The sequence below is a fragment of the Acomys minous genome, assembly GCF_964271855.1.
Source record: "Acomys minous genome assembly, chromosome: 7".
NCBI lineage: Eukaryota > Metazoa > Chordata > Mammalia > Rodentia > Muridae > Acomys > Acomys minous.
Window position 1 is genome coordinate 86,051,237 of NC_140488.1, and position 18,832 is coordinate 86,070,068.

An 18,832-nucleotide genomic window follows, 5' to 3' on the forward strand; every position below is an offset into this window, starting at 1 on the left:
ATCTAGACCTAAAAACATTTTAACCCCTAAACAAATAAGCTTCATTGTAAACCTAAACTATGTAGTTTTCAACCCCATCAGAGACTTAAGAAGGAATAAAATTAATTACCTGAGTATACAAGGAGTGCATGTTAGTGGCTTTCCAAATGAGAAGATGACAGAGACAGTTTGCTACCTATCACCCAAAACTGTCTATAACATTGGAGTACCATCTTCAGCCTTCTGGCCCAATACATCTCTCAGACATATTTGTGAGGCAGTTACTATTGAGGACTTCCTAACCTTGTCTTGTCAGAGTTTGACTGTCGACTCTTCCTGAATCCACGCTTACTCTTTCATAGGCAGAATTCTGCCTACAATAAACAGGAGTACATTTTGCCCAGTGACTTGTTTGCCACATTTGAAGCCATCTCCATAAGTAGGTTCTTTGATGCTCATCATCCTATTTGAGTTAAGCTGGGTGTTGGCCAGGAGTTAATGTGTCTCGTTATCAGTGAATCCTCAGAGACATGCAGAATATGGCATTTAAAATATTGCTTTTATTTCTAATTGTAAATGTTTGGTTTGTCTAAGTGATGATGTAGCAAATACATGCATGATGGTTTAAGTCCATAATCCTATTGTGAATGTTAATTTTGTAAGTTAAACCAATGAACTTGATATAGCATATTATCTCATGCTAGACATATGACATATAGATAGATAGATGTCATTTTAGAGTAATGGGATAATGATCAACAACTTAGCCAACTGGTGACTTTCTTATAATTAAATTCCCTTATAACAGGGAGATTTTTATTAGGTGTTAGATTTTAACATCATCAAGCAAAGAAAACTCACATAATCTTCACTTTCATACTTTTATTGAAGATTTTAAAATATTTATTAGTGTATAGAAATGGAACATAATAGGTATGAAAATGTTTTCATTAACATCAAGTGTTAATTATGCTAGAATAGAGTACCTACTTGACAAGATAGTAGACATAACCACACACACACAGAGAAACACACACATAGGTACACACACACAGAGACAAACACACACATACTGAGTAAATCAAAACCTGAATAAAATATTGCTCTATAAATATTAACTATTCCCTGCTTTCAATGGTTACAAAGATGCACTCCATATTTCCTCCTCTTCTAACTCCCCCACTATCATTTTCAAAAGACTTTACCCTTTCTTTACTCATAATGTAGCTAGCTCACCTTGCCCACATCTTAGAATTTCCAACAATGAATTAACGGCTAGCCTTTCCCTTGTACACTCCCTCAAAAGCTTTTAATGACTCAGCAGGACTGATTAGTTGCTTCATAATGCTCTGATTATCTCTGTTTTCAAACATTTGTAATATTATATTTTATTATGAAAGTGATATACACAGATATTGAATGACTAGAATATATTTGTTACTATTTCTTTCTTAAGAAAGAAAACTATGATATCTTGGAGTTATTAAAATACCATGAAAGTTGTAGTAAGAACATGCATATACAAACACATACAATCTAAATTTTACTTTCTATTGTCTCTAAACATGAGAACTATTGAAATATTATTCTTTGGCTATGCTTTTGTTCTATTACATGAACCTTTATTCTCAAGGTGGAATGTTCTTTAAAGCAAGACTGTCATCTTTTAAACACTGGAAGAAAAAAGTTTTCATTTTCTGCATGAGTCAATCTTTTCAGTGAATATTTTCAGCAAATGAACAAGCACTGCATTAACTTCAGTCTCTGATTCAATGGTTTCCTTGGTCAGACTGATTTCACTGAATGCTGTGTGTAAATTGGTCAAATAGAACACGAATTTATATTTCCACGATTTTATTGGGAAGTTTCAAACTTCTATTATCTCACAGGACCCAGAAATTGAATTGAGGATTTGTTACTAAGCCAGGTTGTGGTAATGGACCCAAGAGTCGGTAGCTCAATTTTCTACTTCTTTGCATCAAATTTTCTATTGAAAATGATGCATGCAGTATTACAGAATGGCAAGGAGGAGCCTCTGTAAAGCGTTAAATATTTGGTTCACTGGGTCCTATCAGCAGGTAGGGCCTGCGGGGAGCTTGTTTATCCAGCAGAACGATCTCATTATGAGGACAGTGATGTAGTATAGTTTATTTCATACCCTGAAGCCATTCAAGAAAACAACTGAGTGAATGATATTCATCCAGCCTCTGTATTGTACTATTAGGAGTTGCAATAACTGGCAGCATATTAAAATAGAGATCAGCGAATTTAGCTACTTTGTTGAAGTTCTGAAATTCAAAGCTATTGAATTATTCAGTATTTTCCAATTTATAGAATAAAAGAATATGTAATTGACTATTTCACAGCATAGCAATGGAAATAAAGAGAATGCACAGACTTTATAAATCTCAGAGTAAATATTTTTCATAATTGTATAGTGCCCGAAGGAGAAATTTTATAGGCCCGGATAGACCTTGCTATTAAATACAAATATAAGACCTTCCTTTCAAGAAAAAAACAGGGTCGAGAATGTGGCTCAGTTATGAATGACTGCCTAGCATTCATGAGGCCCTAGGGTCAATCTGGAGGACAGAAAATTAAAGAACAATATATATAATATCTACTGTTAAACTGTCTACTTGTCTATGTTGTGATCAGAGTCTTGACTACAGTGAGAACTCTGTAAATAGTTGCCAAAATAATGAATTAAACAATGGTTGTTCTTCCAAAGACAGCACATATTGCATGATGTAAAGTCTTTCCTCTTCTTAGCAATTCTTCCTTTTTATATTATATATAACTGACTAAAAGTTGTGTTATGACTACTAAAGGTAGTTTTAAGCTTTGAAAATATACTTATGGGTTGTTTGTTTGCTTGATTTTTTGAGTAGTCACAGAAAAATATACTGAGTGAAATGCCATTTGTTCCTGGTTATTTATCAACAAACCAGATATATATAAGATTTTTATTAGTGAGAATTGAAACTTCTCATTAAATAAAAACTACAAATATAATCATGAGATACAACTGCTCATGACACTTCCAGTTTTGAATGTGGCCAGTACTAACAGATTATAAAGGTAATCTTGCTTAAGCCAACACATGAGGATTGTTTAATTCCTAAGTAATAGAGATAAACAGAATTTGTTTTAGATTTAATCATATGAAAAAATGTCCAATATAGATTTTCAAATAAAAACATGCCTTCAAATAACCATCTGATATATGTACAAATTTATCCCTCCAGCCAAAGGCTGTACCCACAAAGATAGTAAAAAATAAATAAATATCAAGAAAATCTGAATCCATGTGATTTCCTGCAAGCTCTACAGATTCTGGTTTGCCATGATTGTTTAAAACATATCTGAAAAAACGTCACAAAAGCTCAGAAATACATCTTAACATTCATGTTACCCTTCTGTACTGGAACTCAATAATTTAGAACGCATATACATTCCAAAGCACTACTTTGCATACATTAAACAAATATAATGTTATTTATGAACTCTATATACTTCAGATAATCTCAGGTAAAACAAATGAAAACACACAAAATTTTAACATTTTTCTAACTTACCTAGTCTTCTTCTCTATTCAAGTATCTTAGAAAATTATTTTTAAATAAGGAAGTACACAAAATAAGGATTTTGATCTGGGATAAATCAAGATCTTAGAGGAAGTATACAAATACTTTGTAAAAAACTGAACAAAATTTCATAAATCAGTATGTTCCCTTCAAAATAGATATACATGTACATATGTTAATATAGATACAATTTTAAGAATATTATGCTAAGTATATGTTTAAATAATAATAATATATTTTCATGAGACCATTTCTACTATAATAAAAATAAACTGAACAGCAATTAAATTTTTTTTGATTCTCAGAAAATTACTTGAAAAACTATACACAAATTGTGTCTAAATCTTTCAATAACTGATATTATCAACATGAAAACATGCATATTAAAATGTAAAAAGATTATTCATATTTCCTTGAATTTTTATCTAGAGAAAGAGTCTTGACTGCTTAGCAGATCTCAGGCTGTGAACAAAATACAAAGTATCCTTTTCTTCTGTTGCACAGACTCAACACCTCAAAAAGTAACATGAAAAAAATACACTTGCAATAAAGACAAGAATATAAGCTTTTATATATATACTAATAAAAGAGCCAGACTCACTCATCATCTGCTACTTGATAGGGTCCTATGCTCCTCCTATTCTTTAGTGATGACATAATCATCTCTGAAATCTTGTTTGGAATCATGAGTTATTCTAAATTACTCATTCCTCATAATTGCTTCCTTATCAGCATCCTGTGTATTATACCTCTACAACTTCTTTTTCTTATTAAAAAAAACCAAAATATTCTTAATGATATTTTTGTTCTAAACTGTCCAATTCCAGTTTATCATTGATACTGTAACAACAGTAATCCTTCTTAACTGCAGAGCAGATAACACCACTCCTTTGCATACATTCTTTAAGTCAGTGGTCCATATAGTGTCATTCATGAACCTCAAGCATTACCTGAAAACATTTTAGAAATGCAAATTTTCTGGTCCCATTTCTGAACTTTATGCTTCATTTGCCTATGTACCTAAGCTATTGCATGAAGTCAAATTTCCTTTTATCAAGTATTTGAATGGGAACTCAGACACACATAAATTTCATCTCTTAAATATTTTTTATCTTTAGAGCCAAATCTTGCAGCAATATCTCATTCTCTGTTAATTCATTTTGAAGAAAAATGATAAGGAGAATTGGGGGGCTGTTATAGAGGTACAGGATACAATAAACCATTTATCCTATTTCTCCAACACTGTGAAATGCCTCCATGGTTTTATTGAGTATAGGTATGTACATGACTATCCCTAATAAAAGATGATTTCCAAAACAAACAAACAAACAAAAAATAGTACTAGTTGCAGTAATTGTTAGGGAGCAGCTGGCTACAAGTAGTAAATAGTAAATACCATATGAGGAGTTATGATTTTAACTGTAATGCATGATTATTGTATAGATCATTGCTGAAAACAATGGTCTGCTTGAAAGTTTTATAAAATTTAAAGACATTTTATAGCTTGCAATCTTTAAAAATATAATTCAGTTCTCCTGTATGCTCTAAAGTGAAAATGAAATTGAGGAAATCTGTGCTTTGAGCCCTGTTATTCTCTATAAAGGATTAATTTACAGGGCAAATGCCCTGCCATCCAACAGGCCTTTCCCAGTGAGGAAGATCTAAATTGAGGAAAGGATTAAATTTGATCAATGTTTGATTCGTCTTTTACTCGTTGTGTTATTATTGAATCCCGTGTCTAACAAGTATTCCAAAGGTACAACATATCCATGATTAACAATGCTTTCATACCTTTCTGTATATGTGTATCTGTTCGTCATGCAAGTAGAGGAGTTTTGTGTAGATATACAAGAATAAATGGTATGCCTCATGAACACAAAACAGTTTTGAAGTATATTCTGACCAGAATAATTAAATTGCTCTGATTCAAGAAGTTACACTGCTTGTAGTATTAGAAGTAAAAAAAAAAAAGATAATGTTGTTACTTATTCCAAATTTGCAAGCATAAAATATCTAGAAAAACAGTTATTTGTGAATGTGCTAACACATAAGATATTGAAGTCTGTATCAAGGCAAATGAACATTTACTTAAGTAACCACTCATTTATTAAAAATACACTTATTAATTATCTTTTATGCACCAACAATAGTAGAATGATACATGTAGATATGTAGATAACTCTTATTACTTAATTAGAGTTAAATAATTTAAGATACAAGGATAACAAAGTGTCAATTTTTAATTATTGCAAAATAATTATTCATTATGTTACATGAGTGTGAATTCCATAAAAAATCCCAAATAAATAATTGAATGAATTTAAAAAATTAGGGTGACAAAATGGGTCATTGGGTTGAAGAACTTGCCACCATTTTTAATAATCTGAAGTCAGTTCTTAGAATTCAGATGGTGGAAAAAGAGAACAATCTCAATAAACCACTTATGTCCATGCAATCTACACCTGCTTGTGTTTGCCCAAATAATGAGGTAGATTTTTTGATCCATATTCACTGAAAGAATGAAAAAGAAAACCAACATCAATTTTATTTTAGTCACTGTTTTAGAAACTTCGAGGTTTCATTTTAAATGCTGAGAATAGAAAAATAAAGGTTCAAAGAAGGATCTCTCCAGTTTAGACAGTACAGAACAGGGAACAAAATAATTTTACATAAAAAGAGAAGCTCCTCCAGATTACCTGTAAAAGACTCAGAGAAAACAACCTTAAAGAATAAGACCAACCATTAAGAAAGTTAAAAGGCAGATATGTGATTTTAGAAGGCAAAGGCAGGGCGTTTCAGAAGGAGAAATAGTAAGCTTTAATAATTGTTGAGGTTGGTGCAGAGTGATTGAAGAACTCTTTAATAATTTAATTAATTTATTCAGATTATGACTCAATTGTTATCCCATCATTTGTATCCTCCCATTCCTCTCTCCCTTCCTAATCAAGCTTTTGACTCTAGGGAGTGCAACTGTAGACAGCACAAAGGTCAAATTCAATCTCTTGCTGCCTTTCTAACCAATTATCTGAGAAGCACTTACTCTGAGTCCTTATTTTGTGCTTCTGATGGCTGTCATCCCTCACTTCTTCTTGGCTCAAGGGAGGAGCACAATATCAAACACAACCCCAAGGCAGGGTAATTTCCTTATCAAATCCAGGATAATAGTTGTGATTGGTGTTGTCAACTTTGCAGAATCTAGAAGAACCTTGGAAATGGGCCTCTAGTATACCCGTGGGGATTATCTTCATTTCTCTGAACTGGGAAGATCTTCCCACTGTAGGCAGTGTCCTTCTCTGACCAGATCCTAGATGTACAAATAGTAATAGAAAAAGGAATGCCACAGAGTAATCTGTATTTTCTGCTTCTTTACTGCGAATGTGAAGTGACCAAATGCTTCAGGCTTCTGCTACCTTATCTCCCTGTCCTAAGGGACTCCACCTTGAACTCTGAGCCAGCATGACTCCTTCCATTTGGCAGCATATTTTTTAAATCACAAAATAGAATGGATAACTTGAGACAATACCACAAAGAGTTCTAAATGTATAACTGAAGGAACTAAGAGTTTGAGAAACTTGTTTGATATTGAGTGGCTAGTATTTGAACTTGTATCTGCATTGTCCAAGATGTCCAATCACACACACACACACACACACACACACACATACATACAGGCACACATAGGCATATATGCATTGTGTATAGTATGTATGAATTAGTATATTCGTGTGTATTCACTTGTGTGTAAAAAGACACATGTGTGTGTTCATATCAAGGCCCCACATACATATCAAGTATTTTTCTTAGGTCCACCACCCAATATGGATCTGCTTGTCTCCAGCTCTTCAGAATTGGGACTACAAATATATTCCACCATGCTGAAAATTTTTATATTATATCTAGGATTCAAATAATTCCTTATTCTTGTCAGGAAACACTTTACTTACTGATATATATATATATATACAAACTCTATCTTTATATCCACAAAAAAAATAATAATATACTGAGTTTGACTCACATGTAAATTCCCGAGTGCCACTAGATTAAATTATGTTCACACACTGAGTACTTCATTATGTAGCATGGTGTGGAATTTAAGGCACTGTTTCCATTGTTGGTCTCTTTTAATATTCAAGTAACTCTATCATCTTCCAAGACTGGAATAAAATATATACCAAATAGTGTTCCCAAACATTCATATACTTTCAAAAAACTCAGAATATGACCTCCCTAATGGGTTCATTATAGGTGTAACTAGATAAGTTAGGATGATATCGTAACAGAGAAGATTTTCCTCATATCCAATAGTGTCTTTATATGAAAAGAAAATATACTTATAGATACCAATGGACTCTTGCACAGTTAAGAAGACAGAGATTAGAATGATTGATGTGTCCGTCAGCCAACAATAGCAAGTTTTTTAGCAGTCACCAAAAGTTAGGAAGACCTGGAGCAGATTTTTACTTGGAGTTTTATATATATATATATATATATATATATATATATATATATATATATATATATATATATATATATATAAGAAATCAATACTCCTATAATCTTGATTTCAGGCTTTTAGGCTCCGGAAGTATGAGAAAATAAGTGTGTAATGTATTTAGCTATGAAGTTTGCAGTACTTTGCTACTATAAATCGTTTATTGTATGTGCTGACTATGAATGTTCATGTGAATGGGTATAGACACAGCCAGAGAAGAGTGACAGTGCTGGGGAAAGACAAGAAAGTGAACACTCACGTACTCTGGTGCCTCATATTTGACCATGTGTCCTGGAGGGGGAGACCTGGTGGCACTCAGAGGAAGGACAGCAGGTTACCAAGAAGAGACTTGATACCCTATGAGCATATACGGGGGAAGAGGTCCCCCTCAGTCACAGTCATAGGGGAGAGGAGTAAGGGAAAAATGGGAGGGAGGGAGGAACGGGAGGATACAAGGGATGGGATAACCATTGAGATGTAATATGAATAAATTAATAAAGGAGAAAAATAGAAAAAAAACAAATGAAGCCATTTTTTTTTTAAATCTCGGAGCATCTTTTTCAAAATTTCTTCCCCAGTGTTGTTGAAATACTTATTATCTGTTCATATGCTAGATCCCTAGACAGAGAATATCTAAGCTATCTGAACCTTCCCCTGTGTCATTCTTTTTGTCTGTATATGCATGATTGGATGAATATACATACATATGTTTGTACACATTCATTGCTCTATTGCTCTCCATTATCTATATTGAGGCAGAATCTCTTGTTGAATCCAAACTTACACATTTCTACTAGTCTAGCTTTCAACCTTCCAAGAACTAGGATTACAGGAAGCTACCATACTTGCCCAGATTTCATATGTGTTTTGAGGATCTAAAGTCAGAGTCTTAGGCTGTTGTGGTAAGAATTTTACTCACTGAGTCACTGCCCCAAATTCTACAATATTTTTGTTCAATGTTTTCTTTTTTTCTTTTGTTGAGAATACATTCTTACAATACATAATTATTACAGTTTGCCCTCCCTCTACATTTCCAAGTTCCTCCCCACTTCCTCTTACATCAGGATCCATTCCTTTCTGTCTCTCCTTAGAAAATAACAATCTTCAAAGAGATAAAAAGAAAGATAGCAAAATAAAATATAATAAGATAAAACAAAAGCTATCATATTGAATTTGGATAAAGCAAACCAACAGAAGGAAAAGAAGGCACAAGGATCAGATGCCAATTTGTTCACACTAAAGAATACAATAAAAATACTAAATGGAAAGCTATAATACATATGCAGATGATTGTTTCAGACCCATGTGGGGCTTTTGCTTGTTGCTTCAGTCTCCGTGAATTCACATGAGCCTTGCTCACTAGATTTAGAGGGCCTTGTTCTCATAGTGTCCTCGATCACCTCTGTCTCTTAAACTCTTTCCATTTCCTCTTCCCCAGGGTTCCTTGAGACCTAAGGATAGGGAATTGATGAAGACATCCCATTTATGTCTACTTCATATGTCTATTTTATTTCCTCTTCTCAGTGAGATTCAAGCACCTTGGGTCCTTCTTGTTACTTAGTGTTTGGGGTCTGTGGATTGTAGCTTGGTTACCTTCTACTTTATGGCTAATATCCACTTATAAGTGAGTAAATACAATGGCTATAGTTTTGGGTCTGTCTTACCTCATTCAGGATGATATTTTCTAATTCCATCCATTTACCTAAAAAATTCGTGATTTCTTTGTTTTCAATAGCTGAGTAGTATTCCATTTGTAAATATACCACATTTCTTTATCCATTTTTCAGTTGAGAGATATCTAGATTGTTTCCAGTTTTTGGTCACTATGAAAACAGCTACTATGTACATAGTTAAGCAAGTGCCCTTGTGATATGGTGGAACTTCTTTTGGGTGTATGCTCAAGAGTGCTATATCTGGGCCTTGAGTTAGAACGTTTTCCAATTTGCTGAGAAACCACTAGATTGATTTCCTAATTGGCTATAACAGTCTGCAATACCACAGCAATGTATGAGTGTTTACTTTTCTTTACAAACTCACCAGCATGTGCTGTCACTTGAGTTTTTTTTTAATTGAAAAATAAAATCATTCATATTACATCTCAGTTGCTATCCCATCCCGTACATCCTCCCATTCCTCCCTCACTTGAGTTTTTTATCTTGGCCATTTTGATGGATTTAAGATGCAATCTCAGATCAGTAGTGTTTAGTTTTATTGAAGGTTTTTGTGGCTATTTAGTGTCTGGTTCTTCTTGTTCACACAAGCACTGTCACGTATATGTTTCATCTCGTGGAATGGGCCAAATCATACATTGCCTTGCTATTCTTTCAGTTCTGTGCCACCATTTACCTAGCATATTTTGCAGCCAAAGATTTTTGGCTGGGTTTCTCTTTTGGTAGCCTACAGAATACCTTCATTCACCAAAGACATTAGAACACAGGAGTCAGCTTTTTCATGTTCAATGACTTGTGTGAATATAGTCTTCCTCAATGGGGCCTGACTATAAATTTGCAGCAAGCAAGCCACTGTCTTTACAACAAACTGTTTTGTTTGGGGAGTTTCATGGGATCCTTTTGGTCAACAACTCAATTAAAAGCAAACCATTCCTGAGACTGGAAACCTAATTTGGTGACAAGAGATGGCCAGATAGGAGTCCATATCCCCTTTTAAGACCTTATTAGGATCACTTTCAATGTTCTTGTAACTTTCCATTGCACTGGGTTTCTATATCATCCCTCAACCCCCCTCAATTCTACCTCTCCTTGCATACTATCACTCAACCCTATAGCTCTCCCAATTAGCCTGTTTTTATGTCAATACCATACAGTTTTTATTATTACAGTTATGAAGTACATTTTGAAATTCGAAGTGGTGAGACCCCAGCATTCTATTATTGTTCATGATTGATTTAACTATGCTGAGATTTTTTTTTTTCATATAAAGTGGAGAATTTTATTTTCAAGATCTGTAAAGAATTGTGTTGAAATTTTGATGGGGAGTGCTGTGACTCTGTAGATTGCTTTTTATTAGAATGGCTGTTTTTACTATCTTAATCATATTTATCCATGAGCAGTGGAGATCTTTCCATCTTCTGATATCTTAAAGTTCTTATAATACAAGCCTTTTACTTGATTATTTAGGGTTTCCTCCAAGATGCTTTATGTTATTTGAGGTTATTGTGAAAGCCATTGTTTCCATGATTTTATTTTCTCATATATTTTTCATTTGAATATAGAAAGTCTTCTGCTTTTTATAAGTTGATCTTGCATACAGCTGCTTTGTTGAATGTGATTATCAGTTGTAGTAGATTCTTGGTGTAAATTTAGGATCACTTATGCATGCTTTCACATCATCTGTAAATAATAACATTTTTACTTCCTCCTTTATAATTTTATCACTTGCCTTCTTGCTCTAGCTAAGACTTCAAGTATTAACTATATTGAGTAGGTATAGAGAGAGGAGACAACTTGTCTTGTCTCAGATTTTAGTGGAATTGCTTTGAGTTTCTCTCCATTTAATATGATGTTAACTATATGGCTTTCTGTAAGTTACCTTTATTATGTTTAAATATCTCCTTGTATCTCTAATATCTCTAGGACTTTTATCATGAAAGGGTGATGGAGTTTGCCAAAGGCCTTTTCTACATCTAATGAGATTATCATGTGGGTCTTTTTCTCCAAGTTTGTTTATATTGTATATTAATTTTCATATATTGAACTATCATCCTTGAATATCTGCCATGAAACTTGCTTGATCATGGTGAATGATCTTTTTGCTGTGTTCTTGAATTCAGATAGCTTTTTTCAGTTTAAATAATTTTCATCACAATACCACTATCATCTATAATATTCATTGAACTACAGTGGGGATGGAGTAGTGAATGATATAACATGATGAACTGATAAGTTATTCATAAATTTTCCATTAACTTATTTAAGTCTGAAAGGTATTCATGATTATTTCCTTTTGAGTCTTTATAAAAGATATTGATCGGATAGATTCCAAAGCCCAAAGGAAGTGACACATGAAAAAACTAAGACTAAAATCAATTCATCTGGAGCAAGGAGATATAAAATACTACATCTAGAGCTTTGTATTTCCTTTCACTTCCACTGAAGAAGATGCCTGGCTAGAGAGGACAACTATTTCAGTACTAGAGGTGCTAAGGAGCTAATGGGCATTTACCTGGTAATTATGAAAAGTCAAATTAGAATCAAATGTGGCGGTGGTGTGTACATGTGCATATGCATGTCTGTGTGTGTGTGTGTGTGCGTGTGTGTGTGTGTGTGTGTGTGTGTTTGTGTGTGTGTGTGTTTAAAGTTATAGGGAGGGTAGGTAAGTCTTACGACTTGGAAGCACAAATCACTTTAATATTAGAAGAATAGAAGGAGAAATTACTAGAGAACCAAGGGTCGACATTACTGATACTCCTTTTTATCCAGTTATTTATTTTCTTCCATCTTTATTTTTAGAAATACAATTGCTAATCTGAACATTTATGCAAAAACCAAAAATTTAAATATATACAATTATATCAGGTTATCAGATTATCAAAAAGATATTTAAGAGCTAAGGATATATATGTCAGTGGAATAGTTCATATTAAAAATGCACATAGATATTGATGAGTGTTTAATCCCAATTAGTCACAAACACACACACACACACACACACACACACACACACACACACACACACAGGAGAGAGAGAGAGAGAGAGAGAGAGAGAGAGAGAGAGAGAGAGAGAGAGAGAGAGAGAGAATGGGATTTTGTTAATTATATGCAGTGCAGGGAAGAACAATACCAGATTATTACACCAATACCCTTTGAGTTCCCCTCAGTTTGGATGTCCAAGCCTAAGAAACATTAAAAGAGACAAAATCCCAGCATGAACTGGGGAGATAGCCATAAAATTCTATTCCCAGATGATGAGCTCTTGGTAACTGATAGCTTCCTGGAGAGGGAGAATTGGCATTTTTTAAAGAAAATGCCTCATGACATGGCTAATATGCTCCAATTGACAGCCAGATACATGATAATATATAGACTACACTAAGGGGACCCAATGAATTTTATTTTGATGAAGCAAAGTTATTTTTTACAGAATGGTGAATAAATATAGGATATGGGGAGGTGGCTCAATATGATCAAAATATAATGCATGGCATTCTTACTGAGTTTTAAAAGACTATGTCCACTTTCTCTGAATCCCAACCTCTCAAGAATGGTTTCATATTTATAGTGATCACACAAAAAAATGGCTAACGAATCTAAGAGACTGGAAACCCTTAAGAATGATTTGAAACATGGTTTACTGAATTCCCATGTTTTCATTCTCAGTGATGGCTTTTATTTTGGTTATTAGATGATATAGAGAGTTTTAAAATCAACCTTATTATTGTGTATTATTTGCTTATTATTGAGGAATATCTGTACCAACTTATAAGTCTCCCATAGTTTTCTTTCTGTCTTGTTAACGGCAATGAAATTCTTGTTTGAAGGAAATCCTGACAGTATATACAATATGCAAATAAATATTGTGTTCAAACTAGAAATACTTGCTTGAAATCAGAGATAAATAAGGCTAAACAATTTTACTCTCTATTTGTTTACCTTGGAGCCAATTTTGCTCATCAACAGGGAACCCTATCTTAGAAGGAATGTGATTACAGCTAAGCAAAGTCTGCACCCACCTAGAGTTGACCTACTTTGAGAGGCTGATAGATAATTTTTAGGCTTTATCAGACAAAGGATTTCTAGAAACTGGATTTCTGATAATTGACAGAGCATCCTGAGAAACATCAATTCATAACGCCCACACATATCTCTCCAAAATATTTGAAAGCACTCTTCCAAAGTTGTTACACTGTATATATTTTTACAGGCAAGAATCTGGAAGCATTCCACCCTCTGCTAAATGTGATCCAGAAAGTAAAGTCAGGGACACTGCACCTTGTGTGTGCAAGTAGAATGCAAAAAGATAGCTTTTGTTGAGATCTGTTATTCTCCATACAGATAGTTTGAGGTCATTTCTGCTTTCCCCTTAAAATGACACCAACAGTAATTATGCCAGATTTCAATTATGACATTTGTATTTTGAAAGTCAGTCTGTCATTGCCTATTTAAAATCTAGCCTCAATCTTTGTTCAGTGACTGTGATAGAAAATGCACATCATTTATACTTCTTGCTTACAAACATGTCTTTAGCTTTGGGTTTCTTCACATTTACAGGGTAAAGTTAACTGATACCTCTATGCCAGACATTCACTTCTGCATAGTACCATTTAGAAAAGAGGGAAATACAAGCAAACACTTTAACTCTGTATGTTGAGACTTTTATTTTTTTTTAATTTTTCTTTTTTTCTCCTTTATTAATTTATTCTTGTTACATCTCAATGGTTATCCCATCCCTTGTATCCTCCCATTCTTCCCTCCCTCCCATTTTCCCCTTATTCCCCTCCCCTATGACTGTTCCTGAGGGGGATTACCTCCCCCTGTATATGCTCATAGGGTATCAAGTCTCTTCTTGGTAACCTGCTGTCCTTTCTCTGAGTGACACCAGGTCTCCCCCTCCAGGGGACATGGTCAAAGGTAAGGCACCAGAGTATGTGAGAAAGTCATATCCCACTCTACTCTACTGTGGAGAATGTTTGGTCCATTGGCTAGATCTGGGTAGGGGTTTAAGGTTTACCGCCTGTATTGTCCTTGGCTGGTGCCTTAGTTTCAGCGGGATGGCTGGGCCCAAATCTGCCTATCATAATGTTCTACTTGTAGGTTTCTAGGACCCTCTGGATCCTTCTACTTTGCCATTCTCCCATGCTTCTCTCATCTAGAGTCCCACTAGAATGTCCTCCCCTCTGTCTCAGTTTCCTGGTAAGTGAAGGCTTTCGTGGTTCATGCCCTTTGGGCTAATATGCAGATATAAGTGAGTATATACCATTTGAGTCTTTCTGCTTTTTAAATTCTCTGTATTTTCATAGCATAAAGCCTTTTAATGGGGACATAATAAAAAGCATCTCAAAGTCATTGCCAATTAATAAATGTGGACTTCCTATATGACTGTGAAAATTATTTAAAAATCTATAACAATAGCAGAAATGTTAAGTTAGAAAGTAATATGGCCTTATTCCTCTCTCTTGCTGTTTATATACAGTCAATCACTTTCCCACTTGTACCTCCGAAGTCTTTGAAAAACATTACTTCTCTGCTCTGTCTATCTTTAACATATTACTTCCATTTTTAAAACATTCTTCTAATTTATACTCTGACCAAAATTGGACACAGTACATTAAGGGGAAAACTATTAAACTATAAAATCACACTCTGATTGAAGTACTTCAAGGTATACCATTGCTCTTACAAGTAATTTAAACATTGTTTTTACATCTCTTAAACTCCAGAACCTTCCTTTATTTACCTCTTTCCTTTTATATCTTATCTTTTTGTCTTAAATTTGATATGTAATACAAATTCATTAGTAGTTCTTGTAAAAGTATGCAAAATCTTACTTGTGTGACTTTACTTCTGACTTCATGTTAATATTTGTATTTGTTTTCCATTTTTTGTGTATTCAAGTCATTAAAGTTCCATATCCATGTCCAGTATCACATTTTCATGCAATATTATCAGGACCATCCTTGTAAATTTCCTATTACTGCATTCCATTTAGCTACTAAATTATGTATATCTTCAAAAGGACTGTGAACGTGCTTAACAATATATGAGTCTGTAATGTGTCAGGTCATTCTCATACTATGTAGCCCAAGACTGTATTTGTCAAGCATGTAATTATATTGCAAATGATCTTCCAGAAAAAAATCTACAAGGATGATGGGAAATCAGGACAAAGATGTTGGGCGCTGAGTAAAAAGCAGGAGTCTTGTTAATTCTAGGATTGGCAATAGCTTAAGCTCTTTACTGCAAAATTATCCTCCTGGAGCAAAAGGCAGGTCTTTTACACATGTATGGTTTTTTACATTATTCCATACCCAAGAAGGTTACAAAAATTTCCAGAAATGTGATTTTTGTATATCAAAAATAATTTCAAAGAGGAAACAAGTGAGTTGTGAGTATTCAACTGCCACAAATTAGCTAGGGACAAGATTCATCAGTTTCATTAAAAGAGAAGGTAACATGAGCATTTCTGAGAAAATCATTGATGTCTTTTTTATTTTCAACACTGACATTTAGTTTAGTTTAAACAAAGGACCATATGCATGTCTATCAAGCACCCTACCACTGAGCTTCATCACTCCTTTTAAATTTTTTTCTTTTTTAAATATATGGTGTAATTAAGTGAAACAGGCTTACCTTAAACTCACTGTATACTTCAGGCTGGGTTTTGATCACCTGATTCTCTTGTCTCTTCCTCTTGTGTGTGTGAATTACAGGCATGTGCCATCACACCTGACACTTACATATTCATATTAGGATGCAATATGTGTGAGTTCTATGATTAGATTTTTTTTTTTAGAATTCAACCTTTAAGCTTGTTACCATGGAAATATTTTGAGCTCTTACATATGTAGGAATAGTGACTTAATTAAAATACTTTTTCTAATCTCATTTGAATATATTGACATTTCTAGTGTATATAGCTTTTGTTCATGAAATGATACTTCAGTATGAACTCTCTGGAAAGCAATTAGTTCTGAGTCTCAATTGAATCACTGTCTTCATCTAAGTTCCCTCAAATTTAAGGGTAGAAGAAGAAAGAAATAAGGATACTGCTTTCTTTTTTTATTTTCCAATATAGTTTTCTAGCTTCATAAACTCCCATTGGCCCATGGTTCTAAAAAAGTATGTACTGCAGAAGAGTATGGAAGGAAGATATTTTCATGGAACCTTCCCATGGGAGGTTGAACTTTTTAATTCTGGAAGAGGGAAAAACACTCATACTACTGTTCTCCACAACTACATAATAATACTTTTACAATTAGAAGGTGAAATTTTGAAATTTTACCTGATAACTTACATAACCAAAAAACTAGAAATATGCTTTTTCAGTGATTTTTCAAAGTAAGTAGAACATATCCATGGAAATAAATAAAAGCTGAAGAAACTGAATGAATCAATAATAATTTTATTCAGTAACAGTAACATCTTATGTGGACACACATCCTTGTATGTTTTGAGATGTCTCACTGCACAATATTATATGATTCGAATGTCTCTTAAGGGACACTGCTATATGGTAGACAGAAATGTCATCATGACTCAAATTTATTTTCTACTAACTAATAAAAAATGGGTACACAGGAGGAGAAAGAGATAATTCCTAAAAATAATGTAAAATATCAGAAATATTGAAAGAGAAGGTAATTCTGTCATTTAAATACTTATTCAAATACTTTGAATAAGCCCTTGATCATCTTTTATTTGTCAAGTTTTTCTCAGAACTTCCTGATGTCTCAGGTATACAGATAGTGTTGATGTATCAGCCATGTTAGAACATTTAATTTTGCATGTGTGGCAGGTTAAGGTATATTAAAAGATGCTCTCCACAGATATCTTGGACTACACCTGTTATCCTAGGATTCAGTAGCTGAGGCAAGTGGATAGCAACTTCGACATATAGCAACTCCCAGGTTATTATTGCCACAGAATGATAATTTGTCTGAAAAAGCAATGGTCTTAAGATTTTCTTTGAGAGGTGATACATATATACAGCAAAACCTTTAGGAAATACATAGAGCAAAATATTATCCATTAGCTTCTTTATTTTCTAGCACAAATTCTTCCTTATATTTTCCTCAGTGCTCCCAGAAGTCAGAGCAGTAACTTCTTACCTCCATATCTGATTGTGAAACAGCTACCAGAGCTCAACTCAATTAATTTTATTTCCTTCCATATTGCTTAACTATAACATATTCATTTCTGATGTTATCTGTATGGGTTTAATTAGGGAAAAACTACACTGTAATTTAAACAAAATTTCTATCATAATTATCAACTTATAGAGAATTATCTGATTGCAGGAGCATTTAATACTAAAGGGATACACTAGTATCAAAGAAAAATATATTGTTCTGCTTGGCTACCAAAATAAACTATAATAGATGAAATAGCTTATATAATGGTGGCTCATATCTCCAAGTACTGATAACTGGAAAGCTTAATATCAAGTTACCAAGCAATTCGGTTTTAGTGATGATTCTTTTATAACTTACAAATGGCTACCTTCATTCTCTATACTTACACAAAGATCTTTTTGTGAGTCCCAGTGGAAGAAAGATGTCTCTACATCTAAGGGCACCAATCCTATCATAAGGAGACACAGCCTTCTGACCTCATCTAATTCCAAATGGCCATAACTGGTCCCCTCTCCAAACAGCAGCATAGCATGTTGTTGCTGCTTCCATGTATGCAGGGGAAGGGTGTTACACAAACATCTAGTTTACAGCTTTAGAGACACCTAATTAATAGAATTTTGGTTGCCATTGCCAAAGTGGATGAAAATTAAATACCAAGTAATGGGTCCCATTATTTTTTGATCACCAATGCAGCGATGCGAGCATTATTGGGACTGTATTGCCATGCTTAACTGAATGTTAGAAGTGACAAACTTTCTTCATTAGTAGATCTTGATGGCAATACTACTGCCACCTGAGGTTGTCAGAAACACTAACATTCTCTGGGGAAATATTCATTAGAAAATGTTTCACCTGAGAAGTATGGGAGAATGGGGAAATAGAAGGATCCAGAGGGTCCTAGACACCTACAAGAAGAACATTATGATGGGCAGACCTGGGCCCAGGGTTCCTGCCCAAACTATG

The 18,832-nt window shown here is 34.0% G+C and overlaps 1 protein-coding gene across 4 annotated transcripts in view; it reads left to right on the forward strand.

Annotated features, from left to right (window-relative positions):
* IL1RAPL1 (interleukin 1 receptor accessory protein like 1) overlaps positions 1–18,832 on the forward strand; it is a 1,340,631-nt gene that overhangs the window by 624,376 nt on the left and 697,423 nt on the right. The gene's annotated exons all lie outside the window — the stretch shown is intronic.